Here is a 13,392-nt window from a genome sequence, read left to right as displayed (position 1 = left end):
TCCACTCGGCTACCCAGCCGCTCCACGTAGCGTCCCAGCTACGAACGTCTCCACTCGGCTACCCAGCCACTCCACGTAGCGTCCCAGCTACCAACGTCTCCACGGCTATCCAGCCGCTCCATGTAGCCACCCAGCTACCAACATCTACCCACGGCTATCCAGCTGCTCCACGTAGCCACCCAGCTACCAACGTCTACCCACGGCTATCCAGCCGCTCCACGTAGCCACCCAGCTACCAACGTCTACCCACGGCTCTAAAGCCACTCCACGTAGCCACTCAGCTACCAACATCTACTCACGGCTATCCAGCCGCTCCACGTAGCCACCCAGCTACCAACGTCTACCCACGGCTCTCCAGCCGCTCCACGTAGCCACCCAGCTACCAACGTCTACCCACGGCTCTCCAGCCACTCCACATAGCCACCCAGCTACCAACGTCTACCCACGGCTATCCAGCCGCTCCACATAGCCACTCAGCTACCAACGTCTACCCACGGCTATCCAGCCGCTCCACATAGCCACCCAGCTACCAACGTCTACCCATGGCTATCCAGCCACTCCACATAGCCACCCAGCTACCAACGTCTACCCATGGCTATCCAGCCGCTCCACATAGCCACCCAGCTACCAACGTCTACCCACGGCTATCCAGCCACTCCACATAGCTTCCCAGCTCCTAATGTCCACTCAAGGCTATCCAGTCTTTCCAAGTGGCTTCCAAGCTACCACGCTACTTCTACACTACTCAAACTCCCCATCAGTTCACTGCTCCCTCTCATGCGGAGGAACTTTATTAAGCCAAGTCTCCTCCAGCGAGCGTCTGCGCCAACTAGTACAGGTCCTAGGCCCAGTCCGGGAACACAGCCTCTAAATCCCACGTCTGTGACAAAAAGTGATCTATCTACTTGGAATTGATAGAGTTTGAAATGAGGTGGTTTGGATGAGAGGAATTTTCCATCCAATGTTTTCCCTTTTTGTAATTCTAAAATTTCCGTGATATTCAGCGGAAATGGCACCAACCCTACGTTATGCTGTCCCTGGGGCACATGTGAACACACCCAGCAATCAGTTTGATTTAACACTTTGCCTACCATGCAATGATAATCCTCTAGAGGATACCCACCCCAGTATGGATTATATTTAGGTTGGCACCGTTGGATACAGTTCTCATCAACTAGGGACCCACAAAGCTCACAAATACAGGAATCTTCAGACGATATCCCTCCACACCTTCCCCGAGTATCCGGAATGACAGCTCTTTTAACAATAACAGTACTAAGATTGGAAAGACACTCCCCTGATTGGCATTGCACTCCTCCTGATTCCACTCCATCAGCACTGCCATCAGCTCCCGTTTCCTCAATCGGTCCCCCATCACAGACACTGGATATCCCCGGACTGACCAGGATGGTGAACACTCTAAAAGAGAATATGAAAATGAACACAGCAGGCCCGTCCATTGTCACAACAAGACCTGCAAATTTCTCTCAGTTCAGGTATCTTACTACGACCTTTTCAATCCTCCCGGAACAAGCTCGCAAGCAACAGATCCATGCTATCAGCTTTGTCTCCGACTTGTTTCTCCACCGGTTGATTGACCTTTTTGCAGTGAGTGGAATGGACCCAGGTATCTCTCTCGGCAACCTTCAAAGATGTAGTACTCATCAGCAGCACCTGGTACGGACCTTCCCACGGATCAGTCAAACAACCTGAACGCAAGAAATTTCTGATCATTACATATTCTCCTGGTTCAACATCATGACAGTTCGTTTCAGGCATATCATTAGACAACAATTTCAGTTTCTGCTGCTGTTGCTTTAACTGCTTACTCATTGATATAAGATACTTCACAGTTACCTCGTTGTTACCCTTTAGATCTCCCTTTGGACTTATAATCAAATGATCAAATGAGGTTGTCTACCGAACAATATTTCAAATGGGGACAGATTCAGAGGAGGTCTAGGAGTGGTCCTTATGCTTCTGGCCATCCTAGTCCAGTCTCTGCCATGATTTTACTTAGCTTATTTTTAATAGTCCCGTTCATCCTCTCTACCTTGGCACTGGCTTGCAGTCGGTAGGGGGTGTGAAGTTTGCTTTTAATACCCATCAGCTTACACATATTTTGAAAAACATCACCTGTGAAATGGGTTCCCCTGTCACTCTCGATGATTTTAGGGATACCATACCTGCATACAAATTCCTGAACTATTTTCTTAGCAGTAAACACAGCAGTATTAGTGGCCGCTGGGTAAGCCTCAACCCAGTTAGAAAATACATCTGTGCACACTAATACATACTTAAGGTTCCTGCAGGGTGGTAATTGGATGAAATCAATTTGTATCACCTGGAAAGGTCCATCAGTCGGTGGAATGTGGGATGGTTTGGTAGGGATCACTTTCCCTATGTTCTTTCTCAAACAGGTCAGACAGGACATTGCTATCTTCTCTGCTTGTGAAGAAAAACCTGGGGCGCACCAGTATGCCCTCACCAACTTGCACATACCCTGTTTACCCAGATGAGTCAGACCGTGTGCTGCCTCAGCCAGGCTGGGGTAATATGCCTTGCGGGCTACTGGCTTACCATGTCCGTCCCTCCAGAGCCCAGAGGACTTTTACCCACACCCCTTGGACTTCCAAATGGATTTTTCCTGAATTGAACACAAATTTTGCATCTCAATTAATTTCAGCATATCAATAGTTTGAAATGACATAATTGTTTCAGTTGGAGGAAACATTTTTAACCCTGCTGCCCATTTTGCAGCTTCATCAGCTCTGTTGTTGCCCAGTGACACCGGGTCATCCTGACATGTGTGGGCTTTGCATTTAATTACTGCCACTGCTTTGGGCAGTTGGATTGCTTCTAGAAGATGTTTTATGTGTCGGGAATGTGCAACTGGTGTGCCTGCTGCTGCCATAAAATTTCTCAGACGCCATAGAGCCCCAAAATCGTGCACCACCCCAAACGCGTACCTCGAGTCAGTGTAAATATTAGCAGATTTGCCTGCTGCCAGTTCACATGCTCTAGTCAGTGCTACTAACTCTGCCACCTGGGCTGAGTAAGGAAGACCGAGAGGTTTAGCTTCTATGGTGTCTGTGTCATTTGCAACAGCATAACCTGTACATAATTCACCTGTGTCTGTTTGTCTATGACAACTCCCATCCGTATAAAAAGTTACCTCCACATTCTCTAAAGGTGTGTCATGTATGTCAGGTCTAGCAGTAAAGGTCTGATTCAGATATGTCATACAATCGTGCGTATCATTATGTCTGCCGAACTCACCTCCCGCCAGCAACACCTCTCCTTCCACCCTTTGTACATCATGTTGTACATATGGTAGGTATGTTGCTGGATTCAGCGTACTGCAACGTTTAACAGTAATATTTGCAGGAGCGATTAGATGCTAGTTCCCATTTGGTGAACCTAGCCAAGGAGACGTATCTGGTTTGAGCTGAGTTCAACAGAGCAGATACAGCATGGGCAGTGTAGACAATCATATCATGGCCCAATACTACGTCCTCACTTTTACTCACCAATAAAGCAGTAGCTGCTACACTTCTCAAACAGGTGGGGAGTGATCTTGCTACCGTGTCCAATTGGGCACTGTAGTATGCTACGGGCCTACTAGCATCACCATGTTTTTGTGTAACGACACCTGCAGCACAACCATCGGCTTCCATACAATACAAATCAAAAGGTTTTTCATAATCAGGTATTCCCAATGCAGGAGCTCTTGTTAGACTATCCTTAAGATTAAGGAAAGCCTGTTCTGATTCCTCTGTGTGTATGACACGGTCGGGTTTTGAGGAAGAGACTAATTCCTGTAAAGGTAAGGCCAAAATAGAAAAACCTGGTATCCACATTCTACAGTATCCACACATTCCCAAGAAGGTACAAATTTGCTGTTGATTCTGCGGCAGTGTCATGTTTTGTATGGCCTGGATTCTATCTGTTGTAAGGTGTCGTAACCCCTGGGTTAGGCAGTGTCCCAAATATTTTACTCTGGATTGGCACGGCTGTAGTTTAGTCCTTAGCCACCTTGTGTCCTGTTTGTGAGAGATGAAGTAACAAAAGTTTAGTATCATTCAAACATGACATAAACGAGTCAGAACATAGCAATAAATCGTCCACATATTGAATTAGAACAGATCCATTGGCAGGTTGAAAAGATTGTAAACAGTCGTGGAATGCCTGGGAGAAGATACTGGGGCTGTCTATGAAACCTTGGGGTAATCGTGTCCATGTGCATTGTAAACCTCTGTATGTAAACGCGAATAGATACTGACAGTCAGGATGGAGAGGCACAGAGAAGAAAGCTGAACAGAGGTCAATGACAGTGAAAGGGGTTGCATTTGGTGGGATTTGCATCATTATGACAGCTGGATTCGGCACTACGGGGAATTGGCACTCTACTACCTTATTAACACCTTGTACCAGCCTATAACCCCTCCCACCACTCTTCTTCACTGGAAAGATGGGACTGTTGGCTACACTAGATGTACGAACTAAAATTCCCTGTTGCAATAATCGCTCAATTATTGGAAAAACCCCTAGATCTACCTCCTGCTTTAGTGGGTACTGGGGAATTTTTGGAGCTTGCCTTCCGCTTTTTAAATTTACCATTACTGGGCTTATGTTTGCCATTAATCCAGTGTCCTGTCCATCTTTAGTCCAAAGGGAATCTGGAATTAGGGACATTTCATCTACATGTGATGGAGTTTCATTTAAAACGGTAGAGTGATACATTATCCTTTGAGGAGTGTCTAACATATCCCGCACCTCGTATACCATTCTCTCTGGGATATCTAAAAATACACCATCAGGGGTGCAATATATAACACATCCCATCTTACATAACAAGTCTCTGCCCAGTAGGTTAGTAGGAGCTGCAGCAGCCAGGAGAAAAGAATGCCTGGTATGCAATGGCCCAATAGTAATCTCTGTGGACTTTGTTAAAGGATAATGTTCCACTTTACCTGTTACACCCATTGTTGGTGCTGTCTCATTGGTCACCTGCAAATTAACGGGAGATTTTATCACCGACCTGGTCGCCCCTGTGTCTACAAGAAAAGGATATTCAGTACCAGCTACATCAACCATCATGACCGGTTCTTCCCTAGTACTTCCCGTTAACCTGACCATCTGTAGACTACAGGTATGACCTGACCCCTAGTGTTGGCTACCATTCTCCAATAAAGCATTTATGGCTACAATTGGAGCTGGTGCCTGCTGAACAATTGCTGGCCTCTGTGCATATCCCTTATGGGGATATCTAGGTCTTCCCTGATGTGAGATCCCTACTCCTTTTACTGTACAGTTTCTACTTAAGTGTCGTGTTTGTTTACAGTTAAAACATGTTCGTGTTTCGGGTGAAGACATGTGGTGTTGTGAGGTTTGCGCAGAGGGTAAAGGTGGTGGATATGGGTAAGGACAGGGAGGGTAAGGGTATTGTGGGGGATAAGAGGTTGGTGGATAGCCTGTGACCTGTGGTTGCATCGGGCTAGTAGGATAGAGTTGTGTTTGTTGTTGAGTGGGGTTAGTGAGAGCACATACTTGTTCAGAAGTGAGTGTGTGTGCAAGTGTGTCTGTTGGCTGTGGTGTTACCGTCATTCCCTCCAGAGCTTGTATACTGACAGCCATTAGTTTTTCGCTCTGGGCTTCTCTCTTTTTGGAGATGTTTTTATCATGTTCAATAGCGGTTTCTATGAGGGTATCTATTGTAAGTCCCCGCCAGCCAGGCTGTGAGGTCTGAACCCGAGTCTTTAAACTCTCTTTCAGACCATCCACAAGTACCGTGACTATCATTCCCCTGTGATGAGTGCTATCTTTAATATCTTCTATCCCAGTGTACTGGGTGATAGCCTGCAGAGCCCGATCACAGTAATCTTCTGCAGTCTCACTCACTTTTTGTTTAATGGTGAAAATGTTGTTCCAGTTAACTACTACTGGAAAATATATACCCAATTGAGTTACAATGCGGGAAATGTTACTTGGTTTACTTGGTCTGTTAAAGGAACGTCATCATCCAATACACAATCCGGGATAAATTTTGTCACGTCAGTATTGCGTGGCAGACAGGCCCTTGACACCACACGCCAATCTTTATTAGTGGGTTCATGTGAACTACCCAAATTTCTCAAAAATCTTTGACATTTGGCTACATCATTTTTGGGATCGGGGAAATCATTCATGATGGAATTTAGTTCTGCTCTTGTCCAAGGACAATGCATTACTACTTCCCTCGTGGGCACTATACCGTTCGCGTCTGCATTTCCATTTGGAACAGTTATTGTCCGAATGGGATGCAGACCGGTAGCGCTGCTACCTTTGACCTGATTACCTGGCTGGGGGTTTAGTCTGCTGCTGCTACGTATGGTATGAACAACTTCCTCTACGGGTGCAGAGGGCATTAACACTTCCCTTGCTGTTACCGATGGAGATGGCGGCACTGCGTGTGATTGTGGTGATGCAGCATCTATCATCTGCACAGCATGGGAAATGGCAGACATTACAATAGGCTCATCATCCGCATCATGAACATTTTCTTTATAATTGCTTAAGAGAGGGTAAAAGTTGCTTGTTACATTTTTATGGGTATTTTTGGTTACTGTACTTGCACCTCCATCCACATAAGGTGGGGGAGGTGAGCGTGAACTGCTGGCAATACTCTCCACGACGCTACCTTGTCACACGTGCGCGCCATTTTACGGCTCGCCCGTATTGCAATTTAGCGTCGCGGATGTATTTTCTGACAATGTGCTCGTGACGCTAGTTTGCGTTGTTTGCACATTGTTAAGCCACGCATCCCCTTCATGCTGCCACAGTTTTAAACATTCAAAATATTTAACATTTTTCTCTCGGGAGCGCATCAAACTGATGTGATCCCGGACATTGTCTAACACATTTTTATCAAAACTACCAATTCTGGGAAATGGTCTAACACTCTTCCTCGTCATATTAAACCATAAATCACAATACCTTATTGCATAAGTACCGTACTTTGTATGCATGATACAACGGGCCGATCCGATCGGCGCCTCCATTAGCAGCACATCATTGCCTAACATCTCTACTGTTTGCGTGGCTCCCATTCTGAGACAACTCCTACGCTTTTCAATAAAGATTTAAGCCGGTGAAAGACAATCAAGACACTTTCACTTACCTGTGGACGATTTAAGTCGGCGGCGCCCACACACCTGGATAAGATTTAGTAAGGCAACTTCCACACCTGGATAAGATTTGAAAAAGGCAACTTCCACACCCGGATAAGATTTAATAAGGCAACTTCCACACCTATGAGAGTTTATATGTCGGCTACTCTCACGCACCTCTCTACAACAAAGACAACATGTACACCTGCTACTGTGTATAGAACGGTAAAGCTGCTTACTGAGCGGCTAGGCTAACCCTTGCACCTAGCCCTTAAGGATCATACGATACCCTTAACTTTGTTCAACAAGTATTCACTGTTACACACTTTTTTCCTGTGCAGAAAAATACACGTTAACGCAGATAGTGGTAATAGAAAAAAAAATGAAAACCTCAATGGCTTTGTTGAAACACGTGGCAGCACAACCGGAAGTATGTATACGCTATTGTGCGACCAGTCGCATACACAATAATCCGACCACCACACAACCGTATAATGGCTTTTTAACTGCGTACGCAAAAGTGCGTCTTTGCTATGCGCAAACCTGCGACTTAGCCGCGTACTCAGTACTGCGACACCCCTTTAAACGTAAGGTTCTATCAACAGAGGAAAACAAACTTTTTCCTCTCTTGTCCCTGGATTCTAGTCAGCTCCCTTGATTCACACGGAGATGGATAGCGATCTTTCAGCACAAAGTGGTTGCAGGCAAACCCTGCATGTGGCCACTCCACCCTTTGCTGAAATATTGATGACCGTATGTACCGTGTGAGCAGGTAAGTGACTTCACTACGAGCCCCCAACTAATGATACTGGATCAGAACCTCTATACACACCTTCCTATACCTTCTAATGTCCTGCCTATACCTTCTAATGTCCTGCCTATACCTTCTAAGGATGATGCTAATTTGCGTACGCAGTCATACCATAAATAAAGACTTAGACGTGGAATCTGTGGTTCCAAAGCACAAGTGATATTCAGGTAAAAGTTCAGACAGTTACACGCAATTGATCAAGACACAATTTAGGCACAAAAGGAAATTATACAGACCCAAGTACAGTATACATACGCAGGCGCTTCCGGACCCAGAGATAGGCATCAGCAAGAGAACCCTCGTCATTCAGCATTCAGCACGAAGACTCCGAACCAGCGTTTGTGCACTCATATTTATACCCCCCCCAGAATATACAGGACAATAGGGAAGTCTGTTGCTGATATCATTGGTTCTCAGGGGTGAAGCATCTGTTACAGCACATTTAACAGGCTGGTTCAAACACTCTCCCTGCCTCTAATAGCTGGGGGTCTTCCTCTTCACGCCTCTCGTAGCATCCTAACAGTTGTTTCTAAAATATAAATTTTGTTGCTTGTAGGCTCTGCGATCCATAACTCGGGAATGCATGATGCGATGTCCCCACCGATAACACCGGAATACTGTAAAAAGGATACGCATCAGTACAACTCCAAACATGACTTGTTTAGCATGTATAATACCTTAGTTATCAAATATCTTTATTTCTCAGCACTTAAACTAACTGAACCAACTTAAATCATATACTTGAGCTTATTGAACCTTATGTGTGAATATGTAATGTGTGGGTATTCAGGGTTTAAATTAAGGACACTAGTTAACTTGGGGCAGATGAATGCGCATAAAGCTAATAAAACAGCGGTTTCATACAAAGTCCTATGCATTCGCTAATAATATGCGACTAGTTAACAGCGCAATTGTGTGAATTAATGTGTGTATGAGAAATGGTGAAAGATGCAAACGCATGGTGCTATTAGTATTATCACCACATGTACTAAAATGTTAGTTTGTCTAAAATGGCGCTTAGGCGGCCATTCGCAAAATGGCATCTTGCGATCTCATTTTCAAGATGGCGTCTTGCGGCCAGTCGCAAGATGGCGTCGCAGCGATTAAATTTTTACCTGAACTTGTCTTAGCCAATTATTCAGCTTCGACAGTCTGCATCCTGCACGCCGAGATACCGACTACATCCCGTGTGTATACTGCATCTCGTGTGTAAATGTGTTCATATATATATATGTGTGTGTGTATATGGTTTACGGGTATGTTATATATAGATGCATGCATGTGTGTGTGTGTGTATATATATACATTTATATATATATATATATATAACACCCTCTCGAAGAAAATCCAGTATTTGCCCCTGTCTTCATGGAGGGGATGTTTAAAGTGTGGGGCTTTAAGGGGGGTAGGCTCTGAGTAGCTTAGAGGGGGGCACCCACAGGCCTTAATCCAGCCCTGGGAAGACGTGTTACTGTATTTGCCTTCCAGCCCTTGCTCCATGCACAGCAGGGAGACATGTTACTGTATTTGCCTCCCAGTCCTTGCTCCATGCACAGCAGGGAGACATGTTACTGTATTTACCTTCCACCCCTTGCTCCATACACAGCAGGGAGATATGTTACTGTATTTGCCTTCCAGTCCTTGCTCCATGCACAGCAGGGAGACATGTTACTGTATTTGCCTCCCAGTCCTTGCTCCATGCACAGCAGGGAGACATGTTACTGTATTTACCTTCCACCCCTTGCTCCATACACAGCAGGGAGATGTCTTACTGTATTTGCCTTCCAGTCCTTGCTCCATGCACAGCAGGGAGACATGTTACTGTATTTGCCTCCCAGTCCTTGCTCCATGCACAGCAGGGAGACATGTTACTGTATTTACCTTCCACCCCTTGCTCCATACACAGCAGGGAGATGTCTTACTGTATTTGCCTTCCAGTCCTTGCTCCATGCACAGCAGGGAGACATGTTACTGTATTTGCCTCCCAGTCCTTGCTCCATGCACAGCAGGGAGACATGTTACTGTATTTACCTTCCACCCCTTGCTCCATACACAGCAGGGAGATGTCTTACTGTATTTGCCTTCCAGTCCTTGCTCCATGCACAGCAGGGAGACATGTTACTGTATTTGCCTTCCACCCCTTGCTCCATGCACAGCAGGGAGACATGTTACTGTATTTGCCTCCCAGTTCTTGCTCCATGCACAGCAGGGAGACATGTTACTGTATTTACCTTCCAGTCCTTGCTCCATGCACAGCAGAGAGACATGTTACTGTATTTACCTTCCAGCCCTTGCTACATGCACAGCAGGGAGACATATTACTGTATTTGCCTCCTAGTCCTTGCTCCATGCACAGCAGGGAGACATGTTACTGTATTTGCCTTCCACCCCTTGCTCCATGCACAGCAGGGAGACATGTTACTGTATTTGCCTTCCAGTCCTTGCTCCATGTCCAGCAGGGAGACATATTACTGTATTTGCCTTCCAGTCCTTGCTCCATGTACAGCAGGGAGACATATTACTGTATTTGCCTTCCACCCCTTGCTCCATGCACAGAAGGGAGATATGTTACTGTATTTTGCCTCCCAGCCCTTGCTCCATGCACAGCAGGGAGACATGTTACTGTATTTACCTTCCACCCCTTGCTCCATGCACAGCAGGGAGATATGTTACTGTATTTACCTTCCACCCCTTGCTCCATGCACAGCAGGGAGATATGTTACTGTATTTGCCTCCCAGCCCTTGCTCCATGCACAGCAGGGGGACATGTTACTGTATTTACCTTCCAGCCCTTGCTCCATGCACAGCAGGGAGACAGGTTACTGTATTTGCCTTCTAGCCCTTGCCCCATGCACAGCAGGGAGATATGTTACTGTATTTTGCCTCCCAGCCCTTGCTCCATGCACAGCAGGGAGACAGGTTACTGTATTTACCTCCCAGCCCTTGCTCCATGCACAGTATGGAGACATGTTACTGTATTTACCTTCCAGCCCTTGCTCCATGCACAGCAGGGAGACATGTTACTGTATTTGACTTCCTGCCCTTGCTCCATGCACGGCAGGGAGATATGTTACTGTATTTACCTTCCAGTCCTTGCTTCATGCACAGCAGGGAGACATGTTACTGTATTTGCCTCCTAGTCCTTGCTCCATGCACAGCAGGGAGACATGTTACTGTATTTACCTTTCAGTCCTTGCTCCATGTACAGCAGGGAGACATGTTACTGTATTTACCTTTCAGTCCTTGCTCCATGCACAGCAGGGAGACATGTTACTGTATTTACCTTTCAGTCCTTGCTCCATGCACAGCAGCGAGATATGTTACTGTATTTGCCTTCCAGTCCTTGCTCCATGTACAGCAGGGAGATATGTTACTGTATTTACCTTCCAGTCCTTGCTACATGCACAGCAGGGAGACATATTACTGTATTTGCCTCCTAGTCCTTGCTCCATGCACAGCAGGGAGACATGTTACTGTATTTACCTTTCAGTCCTTGCTCCATGCACAGCAGGGAGACATGTTACTGTATTTACCGTCCAGTCCTTGCTCCATGTACAGCAGGGAGACATATTACTGTATTTGCCTTCCAGTCCTTGCTCCATGTACAGCAGGGAGACATATTACTGTATTTGCCTTCCAGTCCTTGCTCCATGTACAGCAGGGAGACATATTACTGTATTTGCCTTCCACCCCTTGCTCCATGCACAGAAGGGAGATATGTTACTGTATTTGCCTCCCAGCCCTTGCTCCATGCACAGCAGGGGGACATGTTACTGTATTTGCCTTCCAGCCCTTGCTCCATGCACAGCAGGGAGACATATTACTGTATTTGCCTACCAGTCCTTGCTCCATGCACAGCAGGAAGATATGTCACTGTATTTACCTTCCAGCCCATGCTCCATGCACAGCAGGGAGACATGTTACTGTATTTGCCTTCCAGTCCTTGCTCCATGCACAGCAGGGAGACATATTACTGTATTTGCCTTCCAGCCCTTGCTCCATGCACAGCAGGGAGACATATTACTGTATTTACCTTCCAGCCCTTGCTCCATGCACAGCAGGGAGACATGTTACTGTATTTGCCTTCCACCCCTTCCTCCATGCACAGCAGGGAGACATGTTACTGTATTTGCCTTCCAGTCCTTGCTCCATGCACAGCAGGGAGACATGTTACTGTATTTGCCTCCCAGCCCTTGCTCCACGCACAGCAGGGGGACATGTTACTGTATTTGCCTTCCAGCCCTTGCTCCATGCACAGCAGGGAGACATGTTACTGTATTTGCCTACCAGTCCTTGCTCCATGCACTGCAGGAAGATATGTCACTGTATTTACCTTCCAGCCCATGCTCCATGCACAGCAGGGAGACATGTTACTGTATTTGCCTTCCAGTCCTTGCTCCATGCACAGCAGGGAGACATATTACTGTATTTGCCTTCCAGCCCTTGCTCCATGCACAGCAGGGAGACATATTACTGTATTTACCTTCCAGCCCTTGCTCCATGCACAGCAGGGAGACATGTTACTGTATTTGCCTTCCACCCCTTCCTCCATGCACAGCAGGGAGACATGTTACTGTATTTGCCTTCCAGTCCTTGCTCCATGCACAGCAGGGAGACATGTTACTGTATTTGCCTCCCAGTCCTTGCTCCATGCACAGCAGGGAGACATGTTACTGTATTTACCTTCCACCCCTTGCTCCATACACAGCAGGGAGATGTCTTACTGTATTTGCCTTCCAGTCCTTGCTCCATGTACAGCAGGGAGATATGTTACTGTATTTGCCTTCCAGTCCTTGCTCCATGTACAGCAGGGAGATATGTTACTGTATTTGCCTTCCAGTCCTTGCTCCATGTACAGCAGGGAGATATGTTACTGTATTTGCCTTCCACCCCTTGCTCCATGCACAGCAGGGAGACATGTTACTGTATTTGCCTTCCAGTCCTTGCTCCATGCACAGCAGGGAGACATGTTACTGTATTTACCTTCCAGCCCTTGCTACTTGCACAGCAGGGAGACATATTACTGTATTTGCCTCCTAGTCCTTGCTCCATGCACAGCAGGGAGACATGTTACTGTATTTGCCTTCCACCCCTTGCTCCATGCACAGCAGGGAGACATGTTACTGTATTTGCCTTCCAGTCCTTGCTCCATGTCCAGCAGGAAGACATATTACTGTATTTGCCTTCCAGTCCTTGCTCCATGTACAGCAGGGAGACATATTACTGTATTTGCCTTCCACCCCTTGCTCCATGCACAGAAGGGAGATATGTTACTGTATTTTGCCTCCCAGCCCTTGCTCCATGCACAGCAGGGAGACATGTTACTGTATTTACCTTCCACCCCTTGCTCCATGCACAGCAGGGAGATATGTTACTGTATTTACCTTCCACCCCTTGCTCCATGCACAGCAGGGAGATATGTTACTGTATTTG

Source organism: Taudactylus pleione, unplaced genomic scaffold (assembly GCF_031769625.1).
Source record: "Taudactylus pleione unplaced genomic scaffold, aTauple2 ptg000007l, whole genome shotgun sequence".
Taxonomy (NCBI): Eukaryota; Metazoa; Chordata; class Amphibia; order Anura; family Myobatrachidae; genus Taudactylus; species Taudactylus pleione.
The sequence above is the reverse complement of the archived record's forward strand: the minus strand, read 5'-3'. Positions refer to the sequence as shown.